Raw genomic sequence first — 27206 nt, forward strand, 5'->3', positions numbered from 1 at the left:
CCCCTACAAAACTTTGCATGGTAGCTCAAACTCCACATCAGATAAACGAGATCATAACAAAAAGAAGAGAGCGAGAAATGAAACCCAAATTGAAAGAAATGCAGGCAATTCATGAGCCTAAACTTCTCGGCGCAGGCCATTGAGATACTCGTGTTCAGAAAGGCCATTCAGGTTCCTCATCATAATAGCTTTACACATATATTCCACCGAAAACAATATTTTCAATGCATTTTTAGCGGACTGATGCCAGTCTATGTGATGTAATGTTCGGAATTTACGATTATAATTTACTAGAGATAGAAAAACTGCTCTCCACTACAGCCATATATTATTTTAGGGTGCTGTAGGCATTGCAATTCAAAATTTCCCAGTTTTTAATTGTCGAATCCTTTATTTTGGGAAACCTGTGAATTATCTAGCACCTACAGCTACATACATACAAACAGTCGTAGGTTATTAAATTACAGGAAAAAGCATAGAAATCGAGAGATAAATATCAAAGGGTTTTGACAGTGGAAATTAAACACTAAGAATAACGATAAAAGACGAATTTTTGACTTTCCGCAGCTAGTGATTACGTCAAAGGCGTTTTAAAGCTAAGTAAATTTATAATAAAAGCGTTCTAATAAATCAAGTAATTTAAACTTGATATAATTGACGGCTTCCGGCGTAACTTAATGGAATCGATGACGTTGAACGTCGATACCCGGGTCGTATCGTAATAAATTTTCCATAGAATCACAAAGTTTTTATTTTTTCATTTCCAATTACTTAAAGCGATAAGCCTGAAGGGACGGATAACGTAACGTAAATGTATGCATGTATGTATATATATAAATATATATATATATATATATATATATATATATATATATATATATATATATATATATATATATATATAATGTATAACACTTAGCACTAGTGGACACAGACAAAAACACAGAAACACACAAAAAAGAGAATCACTATTTTTCGAATTTGCGGTGGTCGTGACCACCTTTATCAAGGAAGAGAGGGACAGAACTGAAGGGAATACGAGGGCTGGAGCGATGGATGGAAGGGGAAGGTGGGGAGAGAATTCCGAAGGGACGGGTTTGGAGGGGCAGCGTTAGAAGGGTGGGGAAAGTGTAGAAGGTGATGGGGGAGGAAGGGGGATGAAAATATAATTGGAGCAGAGTAATTAATGCCTAATATTGATTCCTGGCCAATTCCAGGACTCCAAGAGCCAGATGAAGGATTGCTCTAATGTTTTCAGTTTCAGTGGAGGATCAGAGGGTGGGAGGGATGCTATGATGGATACACTATAGCATTTATCAAAGGGAGTGTTGTGTTCGGAGGCGTGTTTGGGGATAGGGAGCATATCAATTAGGGAAGAGTTTTTGCATGAGGCTCGGTGGTTGTTGATTCTGATATTGAGGGGTGTGGTGCACTGCCCAATATAATAGGCAGGGCAAAGTTGGCACTTCAGCAGGTACACTACATTGCTAGATGTGCAAGTAGAGGAGGGAATTGGTGGGAGAGAGTTAAAAAGGGTGTGGGAGAGGGATGGGATTTTGGTTTTGAAAATAGGGCATGTTTTGCATCTGGGTTTATTGCATGGCGTGGGAGTGGTTTTAGGACGGGTTGGGGATTTAAGGAGTGGATTGGTTGATTTGAGGAGATCGGATAGGTTGGCGGGGCGTTTGAAAGTAACTGAGGGACTTTTGGGAAAAAGGTTGGCGGTGGCATTATGATTTTTTAGGATAGGGTAGAGGTCTTTTAGGATTGATCGTTAGAATCTTAGAATCTCTAAGACTTCCGGCCAGATTCCTTCCTAATAGATAATACGAACCAGCCCATGTAGCCTCTTCCTCCCACATTTTCCCATTTTAATAGCTCCGCGGGAATGTTATCCACCCCAACGGCCATGTATAGTTTCATCTCCCTTAATGCCCTTTCTATCTCATTGTCGAGTATGCCTGGACCTAAGCTATCTTCCTCTACGTCATGTTCCTTTTCTATGTCTAACTTTGATGGCCTAAGTTCTATACTATACAGTTCTTCTACATATTCCTTCCATCTGTCTTGGATCTTTCCTGTGTCAACTATTACCTTACCCGCCTTATCTCTAATTGCTATCGTTGATCTCCCTTTCTTACTTCCCGATAAAGATTTAACTTTGCTGTACAGCGCACCGATTACACCCTTCCTCTGCAGACTTTACGTATCCTCGCAATGCGTCTTCCAACATGCTTCTTTTGCTTTATTTGTTGCCCGCCTCAATTTATTGTTTAATTCTTTGTATTTCATTTTGCTTAACTCTGTGTTTACATTCTTCCATTTTTTCCGCTCATCCATCTTTGTAATCATCTCATCCGTGATCCATGATTTCCTAGTCCGTTTAGCGTTAACGGTTCCAATAGTGTCTTTTGCGGCTGTAGACAAGCAGGTGTGGAGGGAATGCTGGGAGGGCATTCCCTCCACACTCCCCTCCACGCCCATTGCTCTTTCCCCTCTCCTCTGCAATAGCATATTTTCAGTCTCTCTTGAAGAAGGCCTCTGAGAGGGCCGATAGCTCGAACAATTTACCGTGTGAGTGTTCTTTTAAATGTGTCTATTCTTTTCTATTTGTGTTATATTGTGTCAGCCCATTATTGTGCCGCTCGTGTGAGTTTTTCCGTACAATCGCGGTATATATATATATATATATATATATATATATATATATATATATATATATATATATATATATATAGGTGTTATTATCGGACTAGTGATAAATAAATAAAACCCAATTTATTTGTACAAAAAACATTTATATAATATTTTCCAAAATTAATAGCATAAAGTTTATCATAAATCCACTTCAGTGGAAATTTTGCCTGCCGTTTGAATGTAACTCGAATCTTTAACGTAACTATTTGGCAATCATATAATCTGATAAATGGGCATTTAAACATCTAATCTGATAAATGGGCATTAAAAGCTCGGCAATAATAATATGTGGTACATTAGTGTTAGAGTTGACATGCACGGGCTCGTCGGCATGCTCATTTTCGAGGTGTAACATTTTGCACGTGTCCACTCAGACGCGAAATATCGAGCATTGGTTCTAACGGACTCAAAGACAGCGAGAGAGTTTTAATTCGGGCATTCTTTTTTCTGACGTCTACCTTTGAAATCCATGCACTTAATGTAATTTCACAGAAAATCCGAGAGAGGACTTGCATTTTACGGCATTTCGGTCCTCAGATCATTCCAAAAAACTGCGAGTGGTATGGGGATGTGTACTAGCTCTTCACCTATGACTAAAAGAATGTCACGAGCCATGTAGAGTAGTACCAGGGAATATCTACGTTCTCCTCTAAAATCTATAGAGAAGAGACGTATAGATTAGCCCGTTTACTTGTCTTTGCTTCCGCTCTGGACTTCAAGTTACCCTTCCACCGACTGGCTAAAAAATCATCGACGACTTCATATCTAAAAGCTAAAGTGTCCTTAACTTTTGGTAGCCTTTCCAAGTGGGCAATACGGGGCATATCCAATGCATAATCTCCTACCCAGAACAGCACAAAGAAACAGTCGGAGAGACACATTTGCCGAGCACGCGGATTTCTCATTTCTAATGCGCGCATCAATTGTGGAAATCAAACAGATGGAGAGTTCAGTTGCTTCAGGTGAGATGTATGAATAACATGCAACCCGTGGCGTCGGGATATGACGTGATCTCTTGGTCAGAATCTTGCTGCCCCAAAACCGACGGATAATTATTCTTAATTCACTGCAGGATAAGATCCTTGACTGGTTATGCGGATCGTCGGTTCGTTTGAAATCATTTTCAAAATACATTTTAGGGCGAAAATTGGAAGAATATTTTCGTCTTGAAAATGATACTTGTTTGTATAATTTACGCGCCCTTTCTTTCATCACTCAGAGGTCTTAGCTGAATTACGGCGATGACTACTTCCATCATCAATACATCAGTGTATTTCTTCGGATATTTTTCTCTGGAGAGGCAGTAAGTAAACAAAGAAGCATATAAAATACTGGAAATATAAATTTTATTTATATTTCTATTAGCTTTATCAATAGAATAGAGTGCACCCTTAATGACAAGGACTATATGATACCTATGGCCGGTAAACCACCATATGTCTCATCTAACGGAGCAAAGAATCTGATAGGGCGGTAACATAATCCATACGGCACACCTGGAGAGGACAGATCAGCCCAGGGAAGTACCTACGATTCCAGGAATCGAACTATCGATTGCTACAATCGAATATTGCTGCAAAGAAATGTTCATCAGGTGTCAAAGAAATATCCACACACTATTTTGGATTCGAACGCAATACTTTCGGGGTCGCATGAACAAGCGAGCCGTTCACCGCAATAATAGGTGCGGCGCACAGTGTTTTGGCATACTCTCACTGAATCCAAATGTGTTTGCGCAGTTTTGAGATTTACCGGAAGCAACACGGTTTTCTGGCGGATTTCGGCCTTTCGTCCTCTCTCGAGTTTAGTTCTGAGCGCAGCGTCCACGAATATCTTCACGAACTACTACTGCGCTTAGTTCAGGCTAAACGTGGGTGCCAACTTGCCCATTTTCCTAATTGCAGAGGCATGGTTAAACATTAATAAAATCCAAATTTACTTTCGAATATATTGATTGATTTCAGATAGCTATCGGCTGGAATAAGTTTGATTCATTCGTTAATTATGAAAATTGGATGCTGAATTTGACGATATCGAAAGAATATTTATTTCAGTTTTCGATCACTGTCAATCATGAGAATTTGTTCACAAAGCCACAACCGTTTATACTTTTGTTTCATTAACTGGTTATTTAAACGAAGAGAAAAATACGAATGGGACTTTTTGCTTCCCAGTCGACAGCGCCCCAAGTGACCCTTGACAATTTGTCGACTTGAAGATGTCTCGCAAGTTCGACGGGGGTTTCAACGAAACGAAAGGACAATGTGGGAATAAAAGTGATGTGGACTGACTGTTATTAATAATAGGGAAGAGTTAACGGATTTAATGTTTAATTTTGTTGGTTTCGGGGAAGAAAGTTGTGATAAGATTAGGACATTTTGGGCGGTTTGGTTTGGGGAGAGGAGTGTATTGGGTTGACGGTTTGAGAATTTTATTGCTCAGTATTTTTTCAGGGTTTAACATTTTCTGAGAGAATCATGTAGCTGGTCTATGTATTTCTGTTGGGAGGGGGTGTTGTTGTGCAGACGGAAGCCACAGACTGAGAGTGAGAAGAGGATGGAGCGCTTTGTATTTGATGGGTGGCAGCAGAGTTCCCCATCCCTCTAATGTGATGTTAAACTGTGAACCCCTTGGCGCCTTGTGGTAAAAGTAGGCTAATACCGACGCCGGGTTTCTCTCTACCCTTCTTCCTTCCCTATCCATCCCTAATGGTGCAAGTGACCTCAGCAATGTCGGTTGCCTCCCCTAAAAACTTATACTTTCTGTTATGGTAGAATGGTTGAGAGACACATGTAGAGGAGTGGTGTATTGACCAATGTGAAAGGCAGGACGGACTTTGAATTTTAGGACATATGTTTATAATGTTACTAGAAGTTTCTAGAAGCATGGAAGGGATCCTTTCCCATTCTGAACAACTCTCTCTCGCACAATAACCTGAATCTCCGCCCATCCCATCTTGCCTCACACTGCACCTCTAGCAATGTTATGCAAACTCTGTCCTGCCTTTTACATTTCTCAATGCATCACTTCTCTACATCGAATCCCTCTTCCCTGTTGGCCTTTCTCGCCGTTCCGAAACATAATTCTCAATGGATCTTTCGACGGTTGCTCCTTTGTTTAAATCTTGACCCTTTCTCCACCTTATAGTCACGCCTCTTCAACCACAGGCATTGGAGGATGCATGCATGTATTTGGCATCTATTATAGTATCTGAACTCCGTATTAAATATACCACGTTGGATCACTACCGCCCTCTCCCCACCGCGCCTCCAACCACGACCGATTCCCTCGACCCTCTTCCCTTAGTCGCTGGGTGGCTATTGGGGAGTGACGACCAACAGACTAGGTCATAAGGGATTGGTGGGTAATTTGGTGGAGGTAGGATATTCAAGAAATGGAAAATAAACCTGGCGCCGGCATTAGCCTACTCTTACCGCAAGGAGCCAAGGGCTTCACAGTTTGACGTCACATTAGAAGGATGTGGAACTCCTCTTGAAGTACCTTCTCTGGAATCCGAACCCGGGCCCTCATGGCGGGAAGCCGGTGGCATGGTGCATGGTGGGATGGTGCATGGCCGCGGCACCATCCACATCCTCCCCGCTATCTCACCCAACCCTCTCTCCCCTCCTGCCTACCCACAATTCCTTTTTCTCGACCCCCACACCCCTCCCTTCCTTCATTGCTAACCTTGCTTCCTTCTAAAACTAGTGGTTGCGCTTCCACCGTTAATTTGAAAAAGTTTCCGTGAGGGAAATAATATGCTTGCGAATTAATTATGCATAATATAATAGGTTGTTTCAGGTTTAACTTTATGGAATTGATTCATTTTCTAATGAACAAGCATATATTATTGTTTCTACAGCATTTTACTCATGAGCTGTAAATTTCGAATAAAAAATTATAGTTTCTCATTAGAAAATTATGTGTATGTCAATTTATTGGAAGATTACAAATATCTATTTCATGTATTCATAATTCTACGTTTTTAAGCCACTATACGAGATTGGAATAATCACAAGTTTCCAAGATCAACCTTGAAAACTATTGACCACGTCTGGGGTCCATTTCTCCGACCCAGCTGTTTGGGTTAGCGGAAATGATGAGGTCAAATGTCACGTCAGAGAAAGCATTCGGGCATGAATTGCGTTTGATTAATTCAAAGAAGCTTCTCACATTTAAAAATCGCACTACTCGTTTTTTTGCAAAGGAACATGAAAGCACGTCTCTCCAGTGGTTTCTGAGCTCGTGTACTCCGGATTCGGAGGTGTGTGACAATAGCCTCATTCATTGAGGCAAGGCACAGAGAAAGGCTTTCTTTGAAATGGAAAATGCCTTCCACGGCATGAAAAATGAGGAGCAAATTATTTTTGATTAGTAGTCCGACTCCGTCGTTACAGTTGCACTAGTCTGTTCTTAATGCTTCTTAAACATTTCTTCTCTTCGACGTCCTTGAGTTGTCCGTTGAACATTTTTCCTGAGTGTCTCAAAAATTATGACGGCGTTGATAAACTTTCCAAGACCAAGACTTACGGCTCATAAGCGAGAAGGAAAACGGAAGAAAATAATGCAAATATAGTTGTATTTCCCCTGTTTCATTAAATATTAAGTAATTCAAGCTACTCAAGATTACCTTTTCCTTCCATTTATGAGAGAAATAGAAATTGTCGAAATGACATTTTAGAGGGAGTCGAAATGTGGCTCTTGCCACAAGAAAGACAGCATTCTGAAAACGACAGCCGAGCTGTCGAAACGTCAAATAACATATTGTGAGTGTCCTTACTTTGTGTCTCTATATTCTAAAAATCTACAAATCTAAATATATATATATATATATATATATATATATATATATATTTATTTATTTATTTATTTATTTATTTATAGAAAAACACATTCAAACACGAAATCCCGCCAAACAGAGAACAAATACTAATTTATATATAAACAGACATAAGGAAAATGGATAGGAACACACATAAAGGACGAACACAGGAGAGGTGGGGAAGACGGAATCAAGCAGATCACGAATGTGAAAATATTTCCTAGACCGGGATATGAAATCCGAATCTTTCCACTTGCCGGGCGGAGGTTCTTAACCACTTGAGCTATTCAGGAAACATAATTTACAGTGGGATGTTGAAGACTGTGGTAGAGGGGAGAATGTTAGGCAAACGGGACAGGGAAGGAACAGGATAGGGATATTGGACGGGATGAAGGGAGGAAGAAAGTAAGGTTTTTGGATGGACATTATTACAAATTAAATAATTTGTGACCCCTAGCAAAACAAAACATCCTACTCTACATCAGGTCCCTCTTCATCTATGAGTACTTTCTTCCTCCCTTCATCCCGTCCAACATCCCTATCCTGTTCCTTCCCTTTACTCTTCTGCCCAACATTCTCCCCTCTATCACGGCCTTCAACATCCCACTGCCGGTCAACACCCCCTTCATCCACTTTTCCTGCCTCCATAGGATTTCTCCTAACAAACCCCTCTCTTCGCCCACAATACCAAGTACTTCCGCAATTGTTTTCCTCTCTGTCCATTTCACCTTCTCCATTCTTCTCCACACCCACATTTCAAAAGCCTCGATTCTACGTCTATCCTCCTGCTTCAATGACCACGTTTCCGCACCGTACATAGCTACGCCCCATATCAAAGCTTTTACGAGTATTTTCTTAACATCCTTACTCAACGTCCCTGTCATCAACTCCTTCCTCCTTGTGAAAGCCTCTTTGCCTAGCACAATTCTTCTCCTTACGTCCCCACTACTTTGACCGTGTTGGTCCAAAACACTACCGAGATACGTAAACTGTTCTACCTGCTCTAGTTTTTGCCCTCCTATTTTAATGTTTAGCTTAGCCTTTTTCTTTCTTGAAAATCGCATAACCTTTGTTTTATTAATATTGATTCTCATCCCATACCTGTCGCACTGAATTTCCGATTCACCCAGCATTGCTTGCAACTCCTTGGCTGACTCACAAACTAAAGCTTGTTCATCAGCAAACCTAACTGATTCAACGAATTCCCCGCCCACTTTCATTCCTACCTCGAGTTCTTCCCATGCCTCTTAAATCATTTCCTCTGCATACAGGTTGAAAAGCAACGGTGATAATGGGCAACCCTGTCTTACACCTCTTCCTAGCACTGCCCAGCCGGACTCCTCGTTCCCCACCCGCACATGAGCAGTCTGAGACATGTACAGGTTGCGGATTAGCCTCCTTTCCCTCCAATCTATTCCTATTTTCTGCAGAGTACTCATTAGTTTTTCCCAGTTCACTCTATCAAACGCTTTTTCGAAATCTACGAAACAGGCAAATACCCCCTGGTGGTGTTCTATATTCCTCTCGATTAATAATCTCATTACTGCAACGGCATTATGCGTGCCTCTCCCCTTCCTAAACCCAAACTGATCATCCCCTAAGTAGTTGTTTGCCCTACTCTCTATCCTTTTGTTTATGATCCTGAGAACAAATTTATCTGCGTGGGATATAAAACCTATTGTCCTGTGGTCCTCACATGATGTAGCCTTTACCTTTTTCGGAATAGGAACTAAAACTGATATCACAAAGTCTTCCGACCAGATTCCTTCCTCATAGATAATACGAACCAGCCCATATAGCCTCTTCCTCCCGAATTTTCCCATTTTAATAGTTCCGCGGGAATTTTATCCACCCCAACGGCCTTATTTAGTTTCATTTCCCTTAATGCCCTTTCTATCTCATCGTCTAGTATGCCTGGCCCTAAGCTATCTTCCTTTACGTTATGTTCCTTTTATATGTCTAACTTTGATGTCCTAAGTTCTTTACTATACAGTTCTTCTATATATTCTACATCAACTTATACTTAATACCCCGCAAGCCGCCGCAAGGGCGTGTGGCGGGGGGTGGTGGGACGCCACCCGTAATTTAGAAAAGAAAAAGAAAAAAAAACCGCATGCAATAACCAAAAAATCATATATCCAAAAAAAACATGGCATACATTCATGCAGGAACACTTACACCCCACACACATGCAAACACTCAATCTACATCTTACATATACATGCACCTGAAAGTATACCTAACAGCTTTGCAGTGTTTAACTTTGCTCCGACTTGTAAATTCAATGTTTTCAATATTTCTAAAGTTACTTCGGTTTCTTACTATTATGATTTCTGATTGTCCGGGGAAAGAATGAGTATTTGTACCTATCTGTCCTGGAATCTATCTCCCTTAGTTTATCTTTGTGGTCTGATCTACCTAAGTAGTGTGGGGCCATTATAATTCCTTCAGTGTCATAGTTAAACTCGTTTGTTCTGAACCTTTCTAAAAGTCTAAGCCTCGCTTGTTCTCTCCGCACTTCAAGTGGTTCCCAGCCTAATTCCCCTAAGAGATCTGTCACACTTGTGTTCTTATAACAATTTGTAACGAATCTAGCGGAATTTCTCTGGACTTTATCTAATTCTTTTTGCCAAATTTTCTCCCACGGATCCCAAATACTTGCGGCATATTCCAAATGAGGTCTAACTTGAGCAAAATAACACCTCTCTTTAACTTTTTCATTACATTTCCCCACCACCCGTTTAATGAAGCCAAGTTTCTTTAAAGCTGATCCGCATATTGTCCTGATATGTGCTCCCCATGAAAGGCGTGGTGTTAGAACAACCCCCAAATGCCAACCATGTGGAACCTTATCAAATGCCTTTTGAAAATCTAAGAAGATCGCATCCACTTGCCTACGTCTCTCACCAGATAAAATTAAATCATGTGTAAATAATCCTAATTGGGTTTCGCAGGAGCGGGTTTTCCTGAATCCGTGTTGATTGTCACTTAAAAAGTTAATATTGTCAAGGTGTCTCATTATTGAACTGACAATTATGTGCTCTAAGATTTTGCCACAGATAGAGGTGAGAGATATAGGTCTGTAATTACTGGGATCCTCCATGTCACCACTTTTAAAATAGGCGTTATTTGCGCGGTTTTCCAAATCTTAGGTACTTTGCACTCTGTGAGGGATTTGTTAAATATAAATTCAAGGTACGGGGCAATGTTTGGAGCTAAATGTTTTATCACCCTACCTGGTATAGTTTCGGGACCCGGGGATTTGTTGGGTTTAATCACATAAAGGAATTTTAGAATTCCTTGGCTGCGTAGGTTTTCGCGGCGGTAGTTTGAAGCATTCTGCATTGTCGGGCTTCACCTTGTCGCTGCTTGACTCCGACAACAGTTCCGCCGAAGTTGCATTCGGCGTCTTCAACCTGAAGACGCCGAATGCAACTTCGGCCAAACTGCCGCCAGAATCAAACAACGACGCGGCGAAACCCGACAATGCAGAATGCTTTAGAATTCCTTGTTGGTCAGCTGTTATTTTTTCCATGGGTGGAGTATGTATTGTTTCTTGGAGATATGCGGTGGCATCATCATTCGAGAAAACGCTTTGGAAGAATGACTTTAGGATGTTAGCTTTACCCTCACTGTCTGTATGAATTATATTGCTACAATCCCTTAAGCAAGCCATGGTTTCTTTATTGCCATTTACTTCCCTAACCTGTGACCAGAAAGCTTTTGGGTCAGTGTCCAAGTGCTCGCAAAGTACTTTGCGTTTAAAGTCCAGTAAGGCGCTACGTAACTGTGTTTTGGTTTCAATTTTAGAGGAAATACCTTGACCCCCACAGGTAACATCGCTAATCTTTGTCCCTCATACACGACTGAATTCCCCGATAATGACCTTAAGTCATCGCATTTTACCCAACTACCCACTAAATACCGGTTCTGATTTTCCCAAACCTTTTCGCCCCTAGACCCTTTTGCACCAGAATTCTTCCCTAAGAGCCACCACAGATCCCTAAATCCTCTGGCACCGGAATTCGTCTCTTTCCAACTTGAAGGTAAAAATACGTCTCGAGGTCTTTCCTCTGCAACATACTACTGCAACCATTGATCTACGTGAACGATACGTGGCTCCAAGTAATTCCTAAACAATTAATTAACCTTATGTGACATTTTTAGATCTCACCCTCGTTCTTTTCAAATAATTTACCTCAACGCCCAAAGTCTCTCTGCACACCTTGACGAATTGCGCCAACTTCTTCCTGACAACGACGTTCATGCAATTTCCATCGCTGAGACTTGGCTTAAGCCTCATATGTCTACCTCGTCCATCGACATTCCTGGCTACAACTTCTATCGACATGATCGTGCTGGCAAGGGTGGTGGAGGCGTAGGTGTCTACGTGAGAGAAGATCTCTCATTCAAAATTATATCAAAAAGTTCTTCCATTTACTGCAAAAGACCCGAGTTTGCATTCTTAGAGATAACCTTCAACCTACAAAAAATTCTTTTAGGCATAGTTTACCGCCCACCCAAGGTAGGTTATTTTTCCGACTTGGAAGAAGCATTATCTTCCGTCATTCCGAACTATGACCATGTTATTATTACTGGTGACTTCAATGCCGACTTTCTTTCCTCAACTCATGACTCTAAAACAATTACTAACTCTTTGTCATACCTCGGTCTTAGCATACTTCCCCTAGAACCTACCCATCATACATCTTCATCAGCCACTTAGCTTGATGCAATAATTACAGCCAACCCTGAAAAAATCACCACATATTGGCAACTTTCTCCCCAGGAATATCCATGCATGATGTATTATTTTTAACATACTCAGTTAGATGTCCTAAATTTAAGCAGAAATTCATTCTTACTCGCGATTTCAAGTCCATAGACGACAAATATCTAGTATCCGATGCGGCTACCATTCCATGGCGGTCTATAGAATTCATCGACGACATAGATAAAAAAGTAGAACTATTTAATACGTTCTTAAATGATCTAGGAGACAAACATTCACCGTTTAGAAAAATCCAACTGTCCAAACCACACTCCCCTTGGATAACAGATTAAATAAAATACTTGATGCGTAGGCGTGACGCAGTCTATAGCCTGTTTAAAAAACATAAACACGAAAATTTATTCAACATCTACAAAAAACTGCGTAACAAAACTAAACAAGTCATTAGAAATTCCAAAATCAGATATGCCTTCCAAATATCTAAAGAGCCCCCGTCACAAATTTGGAAAAGCTTGAAGTACCTTGGTGGCGGAAAAACTAAAAATCAACACTCCCTACCTGCTGACATTTCTCCAGACGACCTAAACCGTTTATTCACAACCCCACCGACGGAAATCGACTTTAATGCAAAAAATGAATACTTATACAGTTTGTATAATTCTGAACCAACTCCAGTTTCTGCTGGAAGCTCATTCAAAATTTCTCCCGTCACACAAATGGAAGTCCTCCAGGCCGTCAAAAAAATCAAGTCCTCCTCAGATGGAGCTGACAGAATTTCAGCTATTCTCATACAAAAGTTACTTCCCATTGTACTTCCTGTTTTAACTCACATCTTTAATTGGTCTATTCTAACTGGAACATATCCCTTACTCTGGAAACGTGCCCTCGTCCGTCCCATCCCCAAAAAATCCACACCCACTAACATTGCTGAATACAGACCAATCAGCATTTTGCCTCCTTTATCAAAAGCATTCGAGAGACTCATTCACGAACAAGTTTCAAAGTTTCTGAATGAAAATAACTTACTTGATCCTCTACAATTAGGCTTTCGGTCCTCTCATAGCACAGCTACCGCTCTCCTTAAAATAACAGATGACATCCGACTATCCATGGATGGCAAAGAGTTGACAATAATGACTCTCCTAGACTTTACCAAAGCCTTCGACTCTATTGACAAAGATATTCTCTTAGCAAAACTTCAAAACCTGAATTTTTCTTCCTCGTTTTTACTGTGGATTCGCTCATACCTAAGTAACCGATTCCAAAGAGTCATTACACCTAATTTATCCTCTAACTGGCTTCAAATACTCAGGGGTGTTCCACAAGGATCCATTCTTGGACCCATACTTTTTCCCTGTATATAAACGATATTAGTAAATGCATTTTAAATTGCAATCATCACCTTTATGCCGATGATTTACAAAGATATCACCATTCCCGCCTTCAAGACCTACCTACAATTATAAACAAAATTAATGCAGATCTAGCTGGTTTGTCACTATGGGGAATAAAAAATTTATTGAAAATAAACCTAATCAAAAGTCAGTCCATTATAATCGGATACCATAAAATAAATTCTAAAATAAGTATTGATAAACTACCACCACTAAAATTGCAAGGATCTATCATACCATACCTAAGGACAGTAAATAATTTAGGCTTAGCCTTAAATGAAGCATTATCTTGGACTGATCATGCAATTGCTATCTGCAGAAAAATTAACTCATCCCTGCATTCACTGAAAAGGTGAATTTAGGAGGGGGGAGCACATTGCTCCCCCCTCCTCAAAGATGCTTCTTGTGTCCTCTCTTCTCATACCCCACTTTGATTACTGTGATGTAGTATACCAAGACCTTTCAGGCGACCTGAAAACCAAACTCCAGAGCACCCATAATTCCTGTGTGCGGTTCATATGTGATCTTAGGAAGTACGATCATATTTCCGACTCATTTAATAGAATATCCTGGTTAAAGCTAGAAGGCCGTAGGCATTTAAATATTCTTTCACTTTTCTACGGAATACTTTAAAACCACACACCTAAATATCTTTACAAAAATTTCCTCTTCATCAGCTCAATCCACAACAGAAATACTAGGGGTAATAATAAACTTCTTGTCCCACACCATCGCACGGAAATCTATCACAAATCTTTTCATGCTCCAGTATGCCGTCTGTGGAACTCTCTCCCAGATGACATAAAAAACTCTTCATCAACAACAACATTTAGAAGAGCACTTCACAAGTTCATTTTCCTCAGGTACTTAACTTAACCAGTACACCCTCCGTCATTCCACTCAGCTGTTATACAGATCACTGTGTCTACTTTTTTTACCCTGCTTTTTTGTTTTTTCATCTGAAGCGGTAGGAGTTTGCATCATTATTTTTAGAAATATTCACGCTTCTCATTACTCCGCATGTGTTGCTAATGTATTTAATTTCTCCAATTCAATTTCAGTAACTTAATAATATGTATACTATGTAAAAATGATTGTTACAATGTACATGTATCTTTCCTCTAATTAATAGGGTTTTCGCAGGTTTTTCACACCCCCCTTCTCTTCGTGGGTGTTTTTCCTGCGTGGGTTTTTACTAGTTGAGCAATGCCATGCTCTCCCTACCTTTTCCCACAAACCTCATTCTTTGCTTAGACTTTCCTCATTTTATTGTACTCTATCTTCACTGTCATTTAATTTGAGTATGTGTAGGTGTATTCTTAATTTATATATGTATATGTATGTATGTATGGGTGTATATGTGCGTAATTATGTATGTATTTATGTATGTGTATGCATGCATGTATGTATGTTTATGTGTGCATGTGTATATGTATGTGTGTGTGGATATGTATGTTTATGTGTAGGTATGTGTATGCATATAGGTATGTACAGTATGTGTGTGTAAGTGTATGTATGTGTATGTGTGTGTGTGTATATATATATATATATATATATATATATATATATATATATATATATATATATATATACTTTTTTCTTTTCGATTTCAAATCTGTGCTAAATGAATTGATGTCTGTCTATATGTATTTATGTGTACATATGAATGTAACCATAAGTTTAATACCTAATATAATATGTATACGACGATGGGTTAAATGGAAGAAGGGACCATTTGGTCTCAATTTCGCCCAAAAAAAACCTCTATCTATCTATCTATCTATCGACCTCTTCTTCCTTATGGTTGCTCGGTGGCATGTATACCTGAATGATAACCAAGTTCGTCGGTTCTGCTTTTATCTGTACTAGTAGTATTCTATCCGTTACCTGCTCTATGTTGACTACGCTTCTTTTCACCTCTTCATTTAATACTATGGCAACCCCTCGTTGGCTCTCGTCCCCGCCGCTGTATATTATTCTAAAATTATCACTCCAGTAATTCCCGCTATCCTTCCATCTCACCTCGCATCGACCTAAAATATCTCTAATTCCCCTTTCCATCTCTCGCTTAACATTCAGCAATTTCCCTGTCCCCATCATTGTCCTAATATTCCACGTTCTTATTCTAACTAATTTGGTCTTCTTGTTCTGCGTCTTCTGTCCTACTGCTGCCGGTTTTCCCTTGCAAGGGTTTCGTGGGATGACGAGCGTGAAAGCCTTGCCTCCGCCGCTGCCGGGCACGACACACGGCCGATTGGGCCGAGCTCCGTGGTTGCCAGGACTCAAAATCTCTGTATTGTCCATCATTTAAATCTTGGGAATGATAATTGAGATGGTTTCCCGTTGCCTTCCTCAATAGTGTTTTTAACGTGACACCATCACTTACTGGCCGCCCCACTGGGGTCAGACGCCATTGCAGCCGCCTCACTGAGGAACAGACGCTGCGTGGACTACCTTTCGTCTGGCTCCTAACCTTCGACATGGGTGACCCTACCAGGAGCAGCACCACGTCAAGGTTGTAGTCCGGGGAGGGATGTATATATACATGTATATATACATGTATATATATATATATATACATATACATACATATATATATATATATATATACACACATGTACATATATATATAGGGATGCACCCAAAAGTGGTAGGACTGATTTTCTCTGGCGCAAACTGAGCGGTGGAGGGGGGTCTACCTGGCAGGGTAAGGTGGAGGGGGCTCTTAGCAACAGACCGACACCAACCTCAGTCGCCTGCGGGCTGTCGTTGAGTGAGGACACCGTTTTTAGTGAAGCAAGTTTTTTGTCTACGTCGAAAAACAAAATGAATCTGAATTTAGAGCAACGTTATTCCGTGAAGTTTTGTGCGAAACTCGGGAAGACGGCAACTGAGACCCTCGATATGATCAAGCAGGCTTATGGGGACACCGCCTTAAGCCGTTCCACAGTATTTGAGTGGCACAAGTTGTCTAAAGAGGGTAGGGAGCTCGTTGAAGACGACCATCGCTCCGGACGGCCGTCGACGGCAGAACCGACACGAATGTGGACAGAGTGAGGACACTGCTGAACGCAGACCGACGCTTAACCAGTGAAGAAATTGCAGACCAGTTGGGTCTGTCTGTATCCAACGTCCAACGCATTATTTCACAGGATTTGGCCATGCGCGAGGTGTGCGCCAAGATGGTGCCGAAAATTCTGCCATGGCGCGCTCGTCGTCAGACAGCTCCTGGCCAAATACGGCGTTGCCACGTTGCCGCACCCGCCCTATTCTCCCGATCTGGCACCACCGGACTTCTTCTTCTTCCCCCTGATGAAAAGACAGCTCAAGGGACGACGTTTTGACTCGATAAAGGCCGTTCGAGAGGCTTCGACGAGGGTCATCAACGGCATCCCCAAAGAAAAATTCCAGTGGGCGTACGAGGAATGGGAGCAACGTCATACTAAGTGTGTAGCAGCTCAAGAAGCATACTTTGAAGATTATTAAGTCGATGTAATTATATCTTCAATAAAAGTCTTGTAAAAAAATCAGTCCTACCACTTTTGGGTGCCACCCTGTACATACATATGTACATATATACATAAACATACATGTTAGATATATATATATATATACATATATAAAATAGCTAAAGCTATATTCTCGGTAAAAGTTAACGACATATATGCAAACAAATATATCTGTTTATCCAGGGACATAATTATTATTTATCTGTTCATGTAAATTGGTTTGCCCCGAAAGACAGTGAGAATATGAGTGAATGCGATGCAAGTAAAAAAACGAAATAATAATGGAAAATGCTATGATCAGATGCTTTAATTTAGAACAAATACTAAATGAACACAACTTCACTTTATCCAAACTCGTAAAATGTAATGCTTAACTGGAGAAATCGCTCTTATAATTATCCGGACTAATAACTCGCTATGCCTCGCCAAAGTACATGCATTCATGAGTATGAGCGAAGAGGATTACTATTTCCTTATAAGTTTGGTCAGTAAAAATATACGATCGTAAGAAAAGTTGCAAAATGAATTGTGCGCTTTCAAATGCGTGCCCCATTGGGGAATTGGATATGTACTCTTTGTAAATAGCAAGTTTTTGCCGGTGCCATATTGTAAACATTCGAAATGTTATCGACCCTCCTCCTCTTCAAGCTGTATCCCGCGGACACTAATATTTAGCCCATTATTTCCGGTGAACTACAAGAGCAAGCCTTGCAGACTGATTCATCGCGCGCATATTTTTGTGCATTATGTATATCTTTCTGTCTATATGTATTAATGTGCATGCATGCATCTTATGGCTAATATAATATGTTTACGATGATGGGTTAGCGGAAGAAGGGACCATTCGGTCTCAATTTGGTCCAAATAAAGACCTCTATCTGTCTATCTATATCTTTGCTACGGGTGGTGTCGGAGGTCCTCAAAATCATGACACCATTGGTGGTAAAGACGTTGGCGAAATAAATCATTATTGCGCCGTAAGTTGGGTTAAAGATTTTCTTTCAGAGCGGGAACATAGGGTAGTCCTTGATGGCGCTAGTTCCGACAGCGTTCGAGTCACGTCGGGGGTACCTCAGGGAAGTGTGATCGGGCCGTTGCTTTTCTTGATTTTTGTTAACGATTTGAACCGCGAAGTGAAAAGTAAAATTAGGATGTTCGCGGATGACACGGTGATCTATCGGGAGATATCTGGGGATGAGGATCGTTTTATTCTAGCGCAGGATTTAGATTGCATTACTAAATGGTGTTCTAACTTGGGATTGACTCTAAATTATAATAAATGTTCAGTGGTAAATTTCTTTAAAAGATCAACGGGATTTTCTTACAAATTAGCTGGAGGTGACCTAGCAGACACAAAAGACTTAACTTGGGGGACTCACATACGTAAAGTCTGCGGTCAAGCATATAAAAAATTGGGATTCATTAGACGCGTTGTCGGCAAAAGTGACTCGAAGGTCAAGGAACGTTGTTACCACGCTCTTGTAAGGCCTCATTTAGAATACGCATGCAGCGTGTGGGATCCGAGTGAAAAAGGCCTCATTCGGGAAATTGAGAAGTTTCGACGCCGAGCAGCCCGTTCTGTAAAAAATTCCTACGATAAAACGCAAAGCGTCACCGAAATGCTCATGGATTTGGGGTGGGAATCATTGGCTGAGAGACGATTCAATGCAAGATTGAAATTATTAAATAAATTTAGATCCGCATGTTTCACCACCGAGGTCTCGCAAATTATTCGTACTCCTACATACATTGGTCGCTTGGATCATGCATATAAAATTCGGGAAATAGATGCCAGGACTAGCCGACTCAAGGACTCCTTCTTCCCACGGACAATACGGGATAGCAACTGCAGGGTTAATGATAGCAAAAATTCCACTTGCCACCCTCAGCGTCTAAAAAATAATTAGTTCTATTTAAATGCATGCTCTTCCACTAACCTTATGTGTTTTGTTATAATAACCCATTCTTTCCGAATGACCTCATTCGTGTTCTGTTCATCTGTTTTTAAGTTTCCCTTTCAATCCCTCGTCCCTCTCCGCGGGGGGAAATTCCTGCTACCTGCAACGTTGGGTCGCATTCCCTGCCTTTTACAGACTCTTTGGGGGTAGAGAGTTTCGTGGTACATTTTCATGTGGTAGTGATGTTTCACATTCTTGCTTGTTGTGTCCTGGCTAGCGTGTTGTAGGATGGCTTTCGTGCTGCATCATGGGGTGCAGTTTTTTAGTTGTTTTGCGGTATATGTGTTTGCATGAGTATTGGATGAAGGGATTTTTGCATGAGTGTGTGCGCTGCTGTGGGTGTAATTTTCCGTGTTGTTTTTTTTTGCATGTGGTATTTTTCCTTTTTACGGTTGGTGACCTAACACCCCCCGCCACACGCCCTTGCGGCGGCTTGCGGGGTATTATGTAGATGTAGATGTAGATTTGTTTGTCACTTTCAGAAGTGCCCAAAGTTGATGAAGCTTCCGCAGCCTGCATGTTCAGTTAGAAGATACGTTGTTAGTAGTTAAAATACAACAGCAAGAGGTAAACAGCAGAAAAACTCAACAAATCTGGTTGTTGCCTCTCGTCTAGAAGAACCGTTGACACTTCAAAAGTCTGGTATTTCAGATATAACAGGCGCGACGAGAAGGGAAACTTTCGATTATTTAGTGGGTCGAGAACAGTACCCTGCACGGCCCAACATAATCGGAGAAGTTAAGAGGCGTCATAATGAGACTGAGTTGGAAATTGTTCCAAATAAATCCTATTGGGAACCTTAATTCTTTAACCAGGAGCCTTGTGATGAGAATACGAACGTCTGAGGATTATACTGTGTTTGGACATCGCGCAAGATGGCCCAATCTCACGGGGTCCGACACAATTCCGCGGCAACCAGGCGGGACCACTCCATGACACAATCCCACCGCCCCCTCTCCCAGGCAGCCAATTTTCGCGTGTGCTGAAGTATCACGCACGAAAACTGGGGGAACTTGATGCTGCGTCGTTGGATGCGAGAGAGCGCCCGATTCGAAGGCCCGAATATTCGGAGTTGGTGGCGAATCTTGGACGTTCGAGTCAAATGAGCTCGAGAATACTAAGTCAGTGGAAGAAACGGAACATTTGCATCTCGTATGCACAAGCGATGGCCGAAGGTAAACATGATACTATCTGGAGTCCCATATCCAGATCCTCTGCACGTCAAGACCAACCGCCCGTTGAACCGCCCGCGATTAATGGACGTACCCAAACGCGCTCTCGGGCCATTCCCGTCTGGGCACGCAAAAGCGAGCCGGCGGGGCCGAGCGTGCCAGTCGACATTCCATAGCAGAACCGTGCCGCGTCTCCCACCCTCCATTTATAGTCAAATTCCTAAGCGCGGGAATCCGACACGAAGGCAGCGGACGCCCCCTCCCTCCCGCACAAACACACTCCGTAGAAGGAACTTTTGAAACGAAGGACGCCCTCTTCTGGCAGTGTGCAAACACTTGTGGCGGCGGTTAACCTTCAATCCAACGGCGAGGCGACCGCGCCTGCCCAGTGGGCAAGCCGCCCAAGAAGAGTTGCTCTTTCCGTCTTGCCGAGGCTAAGGACAGTTTTCGGTTTGGAAGGCATCTGAGAATTGGTCTCTTGACGAATGACGACTTCCCCCTGTGGAACCGAGGCTCGTGAGTGAGCGATATTGGTCGGGGCGCAAATAAAAGCGGAAAAGAAGAAGCCGAAGGGTGCAACCCGTTGTCCTGAGACGAGATGGGCGATACTGATCGTATACGCTAAAATCGCTTAGCAACAGTATGGATGAATACTTTGCCTTCACTTCACCCACGACCAGAGGGTCACCGAGACGTCCAAACAGTAAAAAAAACGATGGAGTACGCTCCTAATACATCCGCAATCAGTTTTATTACGGAAAATATGACTGTGAAATATTTAACTAAATTTGTCTTCGCTCCTGAAGAGCCACCCTGCAACGTGAAAGAAACGTCGAGCAGCAAATACCCGAGTTATGTCGCTCGACATTCCTGAGATTGTATGAAATTCCAAAGTAATTACATGCTCTCTATCTTCTTGTACATCGCAGGTTAAAATGAAACTTAAAATGAAAAGGTAGAATCCGGTACATTCCGAATCTTTCTATTAGATTTAACCAACATGTTCCTAATGGTGAAATTTTTCTCTAAAGTTACTTCTGGAGTTATTGTGGTTTTCTTCCAGGGCTTCTTTCTTTAAGGGCTTATTAATCAGGTACCGCCTCAAGGAAATCGGAGCTTCAATTGCCTAAAAGCTGAAAAGATTTTCCTTTTTGGCTACGGTGGGAGAGGGTAGTGAGAGAAAATAATGGCTGATTTTGAGTAAAATTCTAATGAAAATCTCGAGGGAATGTCAAATGCTAAATACCATTCCAAAAATGTAAGAGGCGTCGGACGGAATAAAATACGAAGAAATGAGCAGCATTGCAATGATGCCTTCCCAACGGCTTTCTGTTTGGATAGCCTACTCTAAACGAATATTGCAAGGAATGAACTACACCTTAATGACAGTAGATATAGTTGCCACCATGCCAATAAATTCCTAGCTTTTTCTAGTTCCCAGGTGCATGAAAGTTTTATATTACCTACATCCTCTTGGAAAAGACAATACATTTTAGCGTTGGTTTTAGAAACATTTAGAGAAGAGGAAAATTTTCATTCTTAAAAAAACATGTACAGTCACCAGCTAAAATTACACAATGGACATTTAACTCCTGTGATAGTATAGTATATACTACTTTAAGATGGGATTTATTTGTGAACTCAAAACGGATTCTAACCTATCTCATTTTTGCTGAACTTATGCTGAAAATTATCGATCGAATCATGATGAAAATGATCGATCCACGGATATACCCGATATGGGTCTCTATATTTTTCCAGCAGAAAATTTTTAACCAATCTGTTTCTTCTAATGCCCAAAAAAATTTTAAAAATTTTCTTGATTACTGATCTCTTCACTCGGTAGAACTTTCCCTAAGGCCTGAAAAAATGCTCCCCTAAAAGCTCCCCTAAAAAAACACTTATTTCATAGTTGTGTCCATCCAAAAACCTACCTTAACCGGTAGATTACCTTATGTGTTTATATATACATATATATAAACCATACACACAGGAATCAACCCGGTCGGTTTAGTAGTATGGGAGGTAGGAAGGAGGTTTAGTAGTAGAAGGTCGGTATATATATATATATTATATATATATATATATATATATATATATATATATATATATATATATATATATATATATATATATATTAAGAGGTGTTAAGGTTAAGGCACCTGAAGATGCCACGATGGAAATATTCCACAGAGTAACGGCTAAAACAGTCTCTTATGTTAAGGTTTTGCCTGGAAATTTGCCTTCATCATATGGATCATGAGTTCAGTTCTACCTGCCAAGAAAATACGCTAGCCCTTTAGAAGTAATTCAATTAACTGACATTCAAAATCACTCAGCTATTGCAAAAATTATTAAATTTGAACAGGTATTCTCACTGAGAAAAAAATTTACTGTTAAAGACAGTTAAGAAAAGATCTATTTGTAATTTGATCTTGGCCTTTGTTCTTCTCAAGAAAGCATCCATTAAACCGCTTTAATTGTAGCTTTAATTGGACGCAGTTAAATGAATCACAGGAGTCTGACTTACACACTATCTAAGGCAAACCGGTCGTGATAACGATCGGCATTCCACGAAATCACCACTTTCATCTCAAGGGACTAGAATTGGAGCCGTGTGCATTTGCGGGGCTCAAGGGGGGGGGGAGGAGTAAAGTGAGACGCCGCATTTCAGCTCTAGTACCTCCCTCCCTTAATCCTTAATTTGGTCCAATCATTTTAATTCCGATTTCCAATTTTGCTCACGGCCATTTAAAAAACGCGCGCTTTTGACAATTTCCCGTCAGCTCTATTTTTCCACCCGAAGTTTCACCAAAGGTAACATTCCGCAGTCTTTCAAAGTAATCATCCGAGAGATAGTTTATCAGGGGTGCGGGCGAGGTGGTAATCTTCCTCATTAAGGATGAGGTAATAATTTTCCATTCCGGGAATGAATCGGTGACGAGTGGGGATTGGTAGAGAGCGGGGGACCGGTAAAGAATATCCTTCCGTCCGAATATGTGAACATTCAATTCAGATAAGGTCACTAAAGTCTCACAAAATTTAACGTCCTGCTCGGAAGTCCCGACTTTTGAATTATTAGTGCCATTCCCTGAGACCCCACGTAGAGGTTTGAATGACGACCATAAAATGGCAGGTGATGGGATTTGAAACCGGGACCTCGACATGGGGATTGCTCATTATCTCAATGTTCCAGCCGATCGTGACAAGATCCTTTCAGAGGATAAACCGATTCACGCGGTCTACCTTCTCGCCGTCTGCCCAACTGGATTTTCATCGATAACGTCGAATCGCGGCAAACTGGATTTCTTTTTAAATACAGCGAAAAGAAGACCCTTGTCCTCTCCAAAGTTTCACTGTGTTGTTTCCACGGCTGAAATGAAATATCACTTGCGCCTCTCGCAAGAATATGCAACCCCAAAGACCACACCATAACATGTAACCATAAACATCACACCAACAACATAGTGTTATTTCTATCGTTCCAGGAGCATCTAACTTACGGGATAAATCAGTCATCACCGCCGAACGAGCATATTATGGAGCCTCTCACAAAAAACTCACCTAAAACCCTGGGGCAGCATTCCTCGCAAATCACTTCCGGCGCACGCAGATCTCTATATTTTCCGCATAGCTCTTACCTCATTAGGTGGGGGGAGAGCAAAGGTTGGATAAGATGCTGTGCCAAAATGAGGTGTGTATCACGGTAAATATTATTTTGAAATAATATTCACGCCTTGAGTGCGTATTTGTACCACACGCCCAACTCCTACAGCTCGAAACCCCCGGCGCGGTGAGGGAGAAACACGGGGCAGTGGTGAGAGAGGAAATGGGTTCACGCGCAATGATAGTTGATAAGTTTGAGTATGATGCGCAAGGTGTAGACAATTGTAGATTTTTGTGAGAGGACGAGTATTCACTATCATTTGGGTCCCAATGGCGGGGAACTTCATGGGTGGTAAAAGGTTTTCCAAAAGAAACTCTTCACTTAGCGCCTGTCGCCCGGAGTAGGCTAAGGCCGTCTCTTTCTCTTTCCTCCTCCCCTGCACTATTGCAAAATCTCCCGATGAACCAAATAGCCGAAGTGGCGCAAAAGGCAGCCCACTCACTCTTCTTAATGGCTGCCACCGCGAGTACTTAATTATTTGCGCAGGGGGAGGAATGACGATGTCAGGGAGATGCAGGGGTGGAGGCGTTGAAATCTCGGCTTAGCAGCAGCGAGGGGAGATTCGAGCTAGTCGTGCTGTTGGCCTGCATAAGTCGAACATAATACCAAGTCACAATGAAGAAGGAAGGAGTTAGGGAATTCTTGGAGTGCTAGGCACCGCATGACTCGCTCTCCCCTTCTTTCGCCCGGTTCAAGACCTACGGGCCGCGGGAAATCAGGCCTCTGAGCATCAACCAGTGCAGCACCGGAGACGAGTCGGGAAAACATTACACACCTCTTCCTTTTGTGCCATACCCATTTTTGTAGGGTGAAATGTGTTTCATCGAGAATGAGCCATAGACTCCTTGGAAGGAGTCATTACACGCAGTAGTCACAATTATGTCTCTTAGATATTGACAGACGTGAACGAATAGCATTTCCATATTCCTGCTTCAGAAATATTTTTTGAGCAATTGAGCCCATAATCTTCAAGAGTCAGAATCCCAAACGCTGTGTTATGTTTGCAGCGCAATGGAATTGACGTGAACGCCAACACAAGCTGTTAGGCATTTTTCTCTCCTACTTTTCGCCCTTTGCTGAGTGTTCGAATCACATAGATCATTCATGGAGAAAATAACTTTTTCTTGAGTCTCTTTGCTCTTTAAGTAGCTGAAATCGTTTTATATCGTTCCATTGAACTATAAAATACGTATTTCCACTTTTCAAGAGCATGTCGCCTCTATTGGAAAGAATTTGCATAGGCACAGACCAGAGCATTGTGGGTGGCTGCTGTATACATAAAAAATAAACAATTTTTCCGAAGTAAGAATCTTGGTTTGCTGTTTCTCCATGATGAAATACGAGATAATTTTGGACCGAATTCAAAGAAAAACACTAAACTCAATGCAAATAAAGAAGGAATAGAAAAAAGGTTATCGCTTCTGTTATAGCTAGTAAAACTGACATTGACGAACTGAAACGTACGTCTATAGTGAATGACCATAACTAAATTGATTCAAAATTTATTTCCAAAAATTACCGGAATCGGTGGCTCGCGTGTAACTTAATGCCTTTCAAATCTTAGCTGCGGTTCCAGTATTTATTTGGGACTTATTTGGGGCAATGCTCGGAAAATGTATTCACAAAACCATTAAAGTCAGAGGGAAAGATGTTTTACCAAAACATAATTTATTAAGTGGACAATAATTCGAGTTTTGTAATTGAAAGACACAGTTCATATAAATCGTAAACGTAAAGCTATTGTAAAGTAACCGCTTGATATTGAGGTATTGCCAACTATCGTAGAATCTGAACGAGATTAGTACATTGCTGCATAATTTCTCGCGCTAATAACTATGGCATATAAATTGCTGCATCCTAAGTCTGGTCGTAGAGCACATTTCAAACTTTTTTGGCCAATGAAAAGAACTATAACGCATTCTAAATGAAAGCTAACCATAGACCAACCTTAGTCAACAGCGATTCGTTCTTCTTCTCGAGGAAGTTCCTGCAGTGGATACGTCCTGACAGCTCCGGAATTGCAGCTTTCAAATACTCCTGAAGCTCTAAAAAAACACAGTGAATAATCCTTAAGTTGACTCAATAGCTGCCAGGGTGGATATTGAAGCTGCTAAGTGCACTTGGTCATAGTTTTTGCCGCGGCGCGTGATTCACCAATTCTAGGGGTATTGATGAGGGCGGAACTCGGCGCTGCAAGAAACACGACAGAGGCCGTTCTCCGAAAGCGGTCGCACAATCGACTGACTCTTGCCTCCCTTCCCGGCGGGTTTTCTGCCAGCGGAGCCAGTCTGGCGTGGGTGGGTGGTTTCTCCGGCGTGAACGCGGGCCGCCAATGGCGATTCGACGTAAAATAGGCGGGAAGAAGAGGAGCGTTCGAACACCGAATTGGGAATGTCAAAACGATTCGGGGCAGTTTATATGTTACTGTTGTTGGTTGGCGGAGTGAAAGATGTCTTATTCGTAGATTCCAGTTTATGTAACTGTATGGACCGTTCAGCGATCGTTCAATAACGAACACTATTATTTTTTTGCATGCTTTTTATGACTGTGGAATTAAAAACTTGTAATGAATTTTAACCCTCCCCCCTGTGCTCAATCGACTTGACGCTTGTCATTATTATGCACTCATAATGACAATACTATAGCCCATTAAATGTGTGCTGATCTCTCCTCCCCTGCCTGGATATTTATGTTGCCAGTTACCAAAATCATAGACATCAATGAGAATATCTTTGTGGCTGGAGATCACGTTTGTTTATCCAAAATTGATTCCCATTCCATGAATTTTCCTCTTGTTCCCCATTAAGAATGGTGTTAAAAATTAAAAAAATTCCAATTTGATGCTTCAGTGTTTGGTACAGCCATTAAAATTAGCTTTACTTCCTCAAAAAGATAAAATCGTGTTTTTATTTTCACTTTATGGGATCAATCCAAGCAGGATGAATATAAATCACTAAAGAGGATTCTGAAGGTTTCGAGTGCTGGTTTTGGAAGGAACAGTTCAAAATTGATCTGCAAACTTCACAGGAGACCTGCAGGTTTCCTTCAACTCTTATACAACACTCAGGGAATCTCTGCAGAAAAATATTCCAGTAGTTCGTGAATAGCCGAGGAAATCGGGTTTACCTAGAACCACATTATGCTTCCTGGCATCATTGAAATTTCATAAATGCGTCAAGCTATCAGTGGTTCTACAATCTTAACTTTAAGCGATGAGTGGAGTGTATCTGTGTGCAGTGGTGGTTCAGTAAGTGG

General features: G+C 41.3%; 1 protein-coding gene across 1 annotated transcript in view; it reads right to left on the reverse strand.

The window, feature by feature from the left end:
- The window catches only part of LOC139689392 (SH2 domain-containing protein 4B-like), an 80000-nt gene extending 53824 nt beyond the window's left edge, over positions 1 to 26176 (reverse strand). Inside the window, exon 1 of the mRNA XM_071586488.1 lies at positions 25899 to 26176. The gene's annotated coding sequence lies outside the window, so the exon portion shown is untranslated. The remainder of the gene's footprint in view (positions 1 to 25898) is intronic.
- Positions 26177 to 27206: the final 1030 nt, after the last annotated feature.

This window comes from Hetaerina americana, unplaced genomic scaffold (assembly GCF_022747635.1).
Source record: "Hetaerina americana unplaced genomic scaffold, ioHetAmer1.1.p SCAF_23, whole genome shotgun sequence".
Classification (NCBI taxonomy): Eukaryota; Metazoa; Arthropoda; class Insecta; order Odonata; family Calopterygidae; genus Hetaerina; species Hetaerina americana.